Consider the following 9,427-nt stretch of genomic DNA (forward strand, 5'->3'; position numbering starts at 1 on the left):
ACTGTATGGCTTGTAAAGCCTAAAATATTGACTGTCTGACACTTTATGGAAAAAGATCTCCAACGCCTGCAATAGTATATAATGAAAGTGATGCTATGTAACATCTAAGACTAGGTCATAAAAGGTCATGCATGATTTTGCATGATTCTTGTGGAATGCTTGAACCCTGGACTCTCATTCTTGGGATACTCTATCTTGAATCTTAACTACCCCGTTATGAGACGTCCAAGCCACATGGGCAGCCATCTATAGGCACTCCAGTCAACAGTCCTTGTTGGGCCCAGTCTTCAAGTCATCCCATCTCAAGGGCCAGACGTGTGAATTAAAATTATCTAGATGATTCCAGCCCCAGCCATTTGAATCCTCATGAGCTGAGGTTTCAGACATCAGTCATGGAGTAGAGACAAGCCATCTCCTCTGTGTATTGTTTGAATTGCTGACCCACAGAATCTGGGCACATATTAAAATTTTTGTATATTTCACCACTAAGTTTGGACTTCTTTATTATGTAGCAATAGATGACTATAGCACTGTGTCTGTACACAGGAGATCTGCATTTCACAGAGCACATATTTAGATGTGAATGTTGACTGCTCAATTTCTAAGAAGAACGTATACACACATATAGGTACAAAATGTTTATGTATATGTAAATATTAGACCTATATAAACTAATCTATATTATCCATAAAATGAGGGGCCCTTGATAATGGCTAACATTTTTTTTCGGTATTTATTGTGTTCCAAGAACTGATAAATTCTTGCAATTTTAACAACTGTATCACACCAATGCAAGACGTTAACAACAAGGGAAATTGAGGTCTAAGAAGGCGTATACAGGAACTCTCTGTACTTTCTGCTCAACTTTTCTGTGAACTAAAAAACTGATCTAAAAATAGCCTATTAAGATAGCCTCATCCACCAGAGGGCAAACAGCAGAAGCAAGAAGAACTACAATCCTGCAGCCTGTGGAACAAAAACCACATTCACAGAAAGACAGACAAGATGAAAAGGCAGAGGGCTATATACCAGATGAAGGAACAAGATAAAACCCCAGAAAAACAACTCAGTGAAGTGGAGATAGGCAACCTTCCAGACAAAGAATTCAGAATAATGATAGTGAAGATGATCCACGACCTTGGAAAAGGAATGGAGGCAAAGATCAAGAAGATGCAAGAAATGTTTAACAAAGACCTAGAAGAATTAAAGAACAAACAAACAGAGATGAACAGTACAATAACTGAAATGAAAACTACACTAGAAGGAATCAATAACAGAATAACTGAGGCAGAAGAATGGAAAAGTGACCTGGAAGACGGAACGGTGGAATTCACTGCTGCGGAACAGACTAAAGAAAAAAGAATGAAAAGAAATGAAGATAGCCTAAGAGACCTCTGGGACAACATTAAACGCAACAACATTCGCATTATAGGGGTCCCAGAAGGAGAAGAGAGAGAGAAAGGACCAGAGAAAATATTTGAACAGATTATAGTCGAAAACTTCCCTAACATGGGAAAGGAAATAGCCACCCAAGTCCAGGAAGCGCAGAGAGTCCCATACAGGATAAACCCAAGGAGAAACACGCCGAGACACATAGTAATCAAATTGGCAAAAATCAAAGACAAAGAAAAAATTATTGAAAGCAGCAAGGGAAAAACGACAAATAACATACAAGGGAACTCCCATAAGGTTAACAGCTGATTTCTCAGCAGAAACTCTACAAGCCAGAAGGGAGTGGCATGATATACTTAAAGTGGTGAAAGGGAAGAACCTACAACCAAGATTACTCTACCCGGCAAGGATCTCATTCAGATTTGATGGAGAAATCAAGAGCTTTACAGACAAGCAAAAGCTAAGAGAATTCAGCACCACCAAACCAGCTCTACAACAAATGCTAAAGGAACTTCTCTAAGTGGGAAACACAAGAGAAGAAAAGGACCTACACAGACAAACCCAAAACAATTAAGAAAACGGTCATAGGAACATATATATCGATAATTACCTTAAACGTGAACGGATTAAATGCCCCAACCAAAAGACATAGACTGGCTGAATGGATACAAAAACAAGACCCATATATATGCTGTCTACAAGAGACCCACTTCAGACCTAGGGACACATACAGACTGAAAGTGAGGGGATGGAAAAAGATATTCCATGCAAATGGAAATCAAAAGAAAGCTGGAGTAGCTATACTCATATCAGATAAAATAGACTTTTAAATAAAGAATGTTACAAGAGACAAGGAAGGACACTACCTAATGACCAAGGGATCAATCCAAGAAGAAGATATAACAATTATAAATATATATGCACCCAACATAGGAGCACCTCAATACATAAGGCAACTGCTAACAGCTATAAAAGAGGAAATTGACCGTAACACAGTAATAGTGGGGGACTTTAACACCTCACTTACACCAATGGACAGATCATCCCAAATGAAAATAAATAAGGAAACAGAAGCTTTAAATGACATAATAGACCAGATAGATTTAATTGATATTTATAGGACATTCCATCCAAAAACAGCAGATCACACTTTCTTCTCAAGTGCGTACGGAACATTCTCCAGGATAGATCACATCTTGGGTCACAATTCAAGCCTCAGTAAATTTAAGAAAATTGAAATCATATCAAGCATTTTTTCTGACCACAACGCTATGAGATTAGAAATGAATTACAGGGGAAAAACCGTTATAAACACAAACACATGGAGGCTAAACAATACGTCACTAAATAACCAAGAGATCGCTGAAGAAATCAAAGAGGAAATCAAAAAATACCTAGAGACAAATGACAATGAAAACACGACGACCCAAAACCTATGGGATGCAGCAAAAGCAGTTCTAAGAGGGAAGTTTATAGCAATACAATCCTACCTCAAGAAACAAGAAACATCTCAAATAAACAACCCAACCTTCTACCTAAAGCAATTAGAGAAAGAAGAACAAAAAAAACCCAAAGTTAGCAGAAGGAAAGAAATCATAAAGATCAGATCAGAAATAAATGAAAAAGAAATGAAGGAAACGATAGCAAAGATCAATAAAACTAAAAGCTGGTTCGTTGAGAGGATAAACAAAATTGATAAACCATTAGCCGGACTCATCAAGAATAAAAGGGAGAAGACTCAGATCAATAGAATTAGAAATGAAAAAGAAGTAACAACTGACACTGCAGAAATACAAAGGATCATGAGAGATTACTACAAGCAACCATACGCCAATAAAATGGGCAACCTGGAAGAAATGGACAAATCCACAATCAACACTGTGAAAATGACTCTACTACCCAAAGCAATCTACAGATTCAGTGCAATCCCTATCAAACTACCAATGGCATTTTTCACAGAACTAAAACAAAAAATTTCACAATTTGCATGGAAGCACAAAAGACCCCAAATAGCCAAAGCAATCTTGAGAAAGAAAAGTGGAGTTGGAGGAATCAGGCTCCCTGACTTCAGTCTATACTACAAAGCTACAGTAATCAAGACAGTATGGTACTGGCACAAAAACAGAAATATAGATCAGTGGAACAGGATAGAAAGCCCAGAGATAAACCCACGCACATATGGTCACCTTATCTTTGATAAAGGAGGCAAGAATATACACTGGAGAAAAGACATCCTCTTCAATAAGTGGTGCTGGGAAAACTGGACAGGTACATGTAAAAGAATGAAATCAGAACACTCCCTAATACCATACACAAAAATAAACTCAAAATGGACTAAAGACCTAAATGTAAGGCAAGACACTATAAAACTCTTAGAGGAAAACAGAGGCAGAACACTCTATGACATAAATCACAGCAAGATCCTTTTTGACCCACCTCCTAGAGAAATGGAAATAAAAACAAAAATAAACAAATGGGACCTAATGAAACTTCAAAGCTTTTGCACAGCAAAGGAAACCATAAGCAAGATGAAAAGACAACCCTCAGAATGGGAGAAAATATTTGCAAATGAAGCAACTGACAAAGGATTAATCTCCAAAATATACAAGCAGCTCATACAGCTCAATATCAAAAAACAAACCACCCAATCAAAAAATGGGCAGAAGATCTAAATAGACATTTCTCCAAAGAAGACATATAGATGGCCAAAAGGCACATGAAAAGATGCTCAACATTGCTAATTATTAGAGAAATGCAAAGCAAAACAACAATGAGATATCACCTCACATCAGTAAGAATGGCCATCATCAAAAAAGTCTACAAACAATAAATGCTGGAGAGGGCATGGAGAAGAGGGAACCTTCTTACACTGATGGTGGGAATGTAAACTGGTGCACCCACTATGGAGAACAGTATGGAGGTTCCTTAAGAAACTAAAAATAGAGTTACCATATGATCCAGCAATCCCACTCCTGGGCATATATCCAGAGAAAAACATAATTCAAAAAGATACATGCAACCCAGTGTTCACTGCAGCTCTATTACAATAGCCAAGACATGGAAGTAACCTAAATGTCCATCAATAGATGAATGGATAAAGAAGATATGTTTTATATATTTATACATATATATGTACACACACACACACACACACACACACACTGGAATATTATTCAGCCATAAAAAGGAATGAAATAATGCCATTTGCAGCAACATGCATGGACCTAGAGATTATCATACTACGTGAAGTAATCCAGACAGAGAAAGACAAATATCATGATATCGCTTATATGTGGAACCTAAAGAAAAGATACAAATGAACTTATATACAAAACAGAAATAGACCCACAGACATAGAAAACAAACTTATGGTTACCAAAGGAGCAAAGAGTGTGGAGGAGGGATACATTAGGAGTTTGGGATCAGCCACCACTCTCAACAGCATGTTTGGATAGACGATTAGGCCTGAAGTGCTTAATTTGTTAAAAGAAAGGTATTAAACAACCATTTTATTAAGATATGAAAATGAGAGACAACAACAAGGAGAAATATAAGTGCAAATTAAAGCAAAGACTACTTTAAAAACTTTTAAGTCAGTAAATCTGCATGACAAAAAACTCGTAGAAAATCTAAGAACAGCATGATGCTGTAGTAGTATCTCCTGAGCAAATGAGGAAGGTGATTTAAGAGACAGGTCACCTGTCAGAGCCAGGTTTTAACACCTTATTTCTAGAACTTTTATTTAATGTTTATTCATCAAATTTCTATACCACTTATAAATTCTCTGAATACTTTAATGACTCATCCCATGCCTTAGTGTGTGAGTGTTTGAGCTTACCAAAAACAGTCTTGCAAATCACAGTATTTTTCTGAAATGTAATCTCTAACCTGGGTTGGCAAGGGAAGTCCATAAGAAAGTTTAGTACTGTGGTTCCAAAAATAATAACAATAATAAAACAAAAAAAAAATCACACGCAATTCCCTTTTAATGGTTTAAAGTCAAGCATTCTTTAAAATATTCTTTCATATCTTTTCAAAGTCCTAACAATAAAGGAAAATTCCTTTACAAATCCACCACTGTTTTGCTATAGACACTTGAACTGAGTGGGAAAGATGTGACAAGTCAAGTCAAGATATTGGTACACAGAGAAAACGAAACATTACTCCTACACCGTTGCTTTAGCAGGGCCTGTCTGTGCTTAGGAGTATCACATCGATACCTTGTATTCCCGAATATTATACCCATCCTTCCTCTATGTTCTTATCATCAGGGATAAAACCTTGTCTTCAACTGCTTCTACTAACCTGCTCGTAAGAAGCAAACTTTCTCATCACGATACTCAGAACCCTAAATTCTCCCCGTTCTCCCTGCGTATCAACCTATTTCTGGCTCCAGTATCTGTCACTTCCGAGAGCACATCACCTGCAATTCTTTTCTGAAAGATCAGGCTCTCTTAACCTCCCACTGTGTCCTAATAATCCATAAGCACAGGGGACACCCCGATATTTGTTTCCTCAACTCCTGGGCTGCCGTCATGATATCAAAACAATCATGCCCCATGAAAATTCATGCTGAGGTGTCATGGCAAGATCCTCTGCTACTTTGTAATTCTCATATTCAACATGTATTGATAGTTCAAAGTAGCAGAAAAGAAGAGGGGATGTTAGCTTCAAGCACTGGCTGGGCTCAGAAAGACTGTTTACTTTAGGTCAGAGAGAGTGCGTATTTACTGCAGACAAGAAGGAACTAACAGAAAGTGAGCAAAGATTATGTGAAAGAAAATTAATGGAGACAGATTGCAGAGGAGGGAACCAGAGCTTAAATCTGTGATAGAAATAAGAAGCGAGCTTGGTGAAGGAGAGACAGTATCTCCTCTGAGTCAGAAGAGACGACGACAAGAACACAGGTAACTGCTGAGGTGATGAAGGTAACTGAGGGGTCCCAGCATAGACTTGGTTTCAGTAAAATGAGAGCAGGACAATTACACAGGGGTGGGGATTGGAGTGATGGAGAAAGTACTAAGGGACTTAAAAAAGAGACATACTTGTTCTGAAGAGAAGGAAACCAGAACTTTTCAAAGTCACAGAGGAGAAAAAGCAGCAGCTGTATTCTGCACAGCAGATATCTACAGCCTTCACAACAGACTATCTCAAGGAAGCTGCAAGATGCCTGGAAAGTACAAAAATGATGTAAACAATGGTTCTGCTAAAAGTGACAATTTTGTCAAAACTGGAGAGTGTGGCAAATGTTAATGGTGAAATATGGGGGATGGGTATAAGGGGGTTCACTATACTATTCTCTAGTTTTGTGTACCTTTGGAAATGTTTATAATAAAAAATGTTTTTAAAAATTGCCTAGCCATCGTATGACCTCAGGAGCAATGGTTATCTTCCTCAGAAAGCTCAACAACTTGCCAGAACTTTCCAGAAGGTTTTAGGAATTTCAGAGACACAATTGCATACGGATACATACACTCTAGAGGACTGCAAAATTCAATGACAGGGAGGCAAAAAAAGTTTCTAGTTGACGAGGATTTGTCCCAAATTTGTTCTAAGGAGTGAGAAACACAAGTGAGCATTAAAATTAGGCTAAGTGTGTCAGGCGTGACAAACAGGGCCAGAAGATGAAAGCGATGAGGACAAGTATTTCAACTAAGCATATGCCTGAAGAACAATATTATAAAACTTCATCTCCAGAACTTCCTCTAAGTGTTTTCTTCTCTCGGCCCGAAGGTTGGTCACATGAGTTTCCTTCTCTGCCAGTGACTGCTGAGTGCAGGACAGCGTCGCCTTCACGGACTCCAGCTCCTGTTTTACCTTCTCCATGGCCATCAGTAACTCCTCCACCTACGATCAATACAGAAAAGACAGAAACTGAGCATCTGGGTCAGGTATAGTCAGAGGAGCTGGGCAGTGGGCAACGCCTGGGTCCACAAAATTGAAGACACACCCATCAAAAATTCTGTACTCTCGCAGGATCAGACATAATTGGCAGTTAAAGAAATACATCTCTCATCTTCCCTCCGCTATAATTCTTCTCAGTTTAGGTCCAAAAAACCCTCATTTTCTTTTTGACAAATGTAAGGGCATCAGAAGTAACAGTGTGCCAGAAACAATCCCTTCTAAGGAATTAATTTGGAAACAGTCCAGAAACTTCCATGGAAATAACAATATAATGCAGACACTCTCCAGTCAGTTTTGACAAAATTGTCACTTTTAGCAGAACCATTCTTGACATCATTTTCGTACTTTCCAGGCATCTTGCAGCTTCCTTGAGATAGTCTGTTGTGAAGGCTGTAGATATCTGCTGTGCAGAATACAGCTGCTGCTTTTTCTCCTCTGTGACTTTGAAAAGTTCTGGTTTCCTTCTCTTCAGAACAAGTATGTCTCTTTTTTAAGTCCCTTAGTACTTTCTCCATCACTCCAATCCCCACCCCTGTGTAATTGTCCTGCTCTCATTTTACTGAAACCAAGTCTATGCTGGGACCCCTCAGTTACCTTCATCACCTCAGCAGTTACCTGTGTTCTTGTCGTCGTCTCTTCTGACTCAGAGGAGATACTGTCTCTCCTTCACCAAGCTCGCTTCTTATTTCTATCACAGATTTAAGCTCTGGTTCCCTCCTCTGCAATCTGTCTCCATTAATTTTCTTTCACATAATCTTTGCTCACTTTCTGTTAGTTCCTTCTTGTCTGCAGTAAATACGCACTCTCTCTGACCTAAAGTAAACAGTCTTTCTGAGCCCAGCCAGTGCTTGAAGCTAACATCCCCTCTTCTTTTCTGCTACTTTGAACTATCAATACATGTTGAATATGAGAATTACAAAGTAGCAGAGGATCTTGCCATGACACCTCAGCATGAATTTTCATGGGGCATGATTGTTTTGATATCATGACGGCAGCCCAGGAGTTGAGGAAACAAATATCGGGGTGTCCCCTGTGCTTATGGATTATTAGGACACAGTGGGAGGTTAAGAGAGCCTGATCTTTCAGAAAAGAATTGCAGGTGATGTGCTCTCGGAAGTGACAGATACTGGAGCCAGAAATAGGTTGATACGCAGGGAGAACGGGGAGAATTTAGGGTTCTGAGTATCGTGATGAGAAAGTTTGCTTCTTACGAGCAGGTTAGTAGAAGCAGTTGAAGACAAGGTTTTATCCCTGATGATAAGAACATAGAGGAAGGATGGGTATAATATTCGGGAATACAAGGTATCGATGTGATACTCCTAAGCACAGACAGGCCCTGCTAAAGCAACGGTGTAGGAGTATGTTTCGTTTTCTCTGTGTACCAATATCTTGACTTGACTTGTCACATCTTTCCCACTCAGTTCAAGTGTCTATAGCAAAACAGTGGTGGATTTGTAAAGGAATTTTCCTTTATTGTTAGGACTTTGAAAAGATATGAAAGAATATTTTAAAGAATGCTTGACTTTAAACCATTAAAAGGGAATTGCGTGTGATTTTTTTTTTGTTTTATTATTGTTATTATTTTTGGAACCACAGTACTAAACTTTCTTATGGACTTCCCTTGCCAACCCAGGTTAGAGATTACATTTCAGAAAAATACTGTGATTTGCAAGACTGTTTTTGGTAAGCTCAAACACTCACACACTAAGGCATGGGATGAGTCATTAAAGTATTCAGAGAATTTATAAGTGGTATAGAAATTTGATGAATAAACATTAAATAAAAGTTCTAGAAATAAGGTGTTAAAACCTGGCTCTGACAGGTGACCTGTCTCTTAAATCACCTTCCTCATTTGCTCAGGAGATACTACTACAGCATCATGCTGTTCTTAGATTTTCTACGAGTTTTTTGTCATGCAGATTTACTGACTTAAAAGTTTTTAAAGTAGTCTTTGCTTTAATTTGCACTTATATTTCTCCTTGTTGTTGTCTCTCATTTTCATATCTTAATAAAATGGTTGTTTAATACCTTTCTTTTAACAAATTAAGCACTTCAGGCCTAATCGTCTATCCAAACATGCTGTTGAGAGTGGTGGCTGATCCCAAACTCCTAATGTATCCCTCCTCCACAC

General features: G+C 38.4%; 1 long non-coding RNA gene across 2 annotated transcripts in view; it reads right to left on the minus strand.

Moving 5' to 3' along the window:
- The window catches only part of LOC130706702 (uncharacterized), a 64,811-nt gene extending 57,353 nt beyond the window's left edge, over positions 1-7,458 (minus strand). The window contains exon 1 of one of the 2 annotated variants that reach the window (XR_009006863.1): positions 7,079-7,458. This is a non-coding gene — a long non-coding RNA (uncharacterized LOC130706702). The remainder of the gene's footprint in view (positions 1-7,078) is intronic. The other variant, XR_009006864.1, reaches the window with a different exon arrangement.
- Between the last annotated feature and the right edge of the window lie 1,969 nt (positions 7,459-9,427).

This window comes from Balaenoptera acutorostrata, unplaced genomic scaffold (genome assembly GCF_949987535.1).
Source record: "Balaenoptera acutorostrata unplaced genomic scaffold, mBalAcu1.1 scaffold_376, whole genome shotgun sequence".
Taxonomy (NCBI): domain Eukaryota; kingdom Metazoa; phylum Chordata; class Mammalia; order Artiodactyla; family Balaenopteridae; genus Balaenoptera; species Balaenoptera acutorostrata.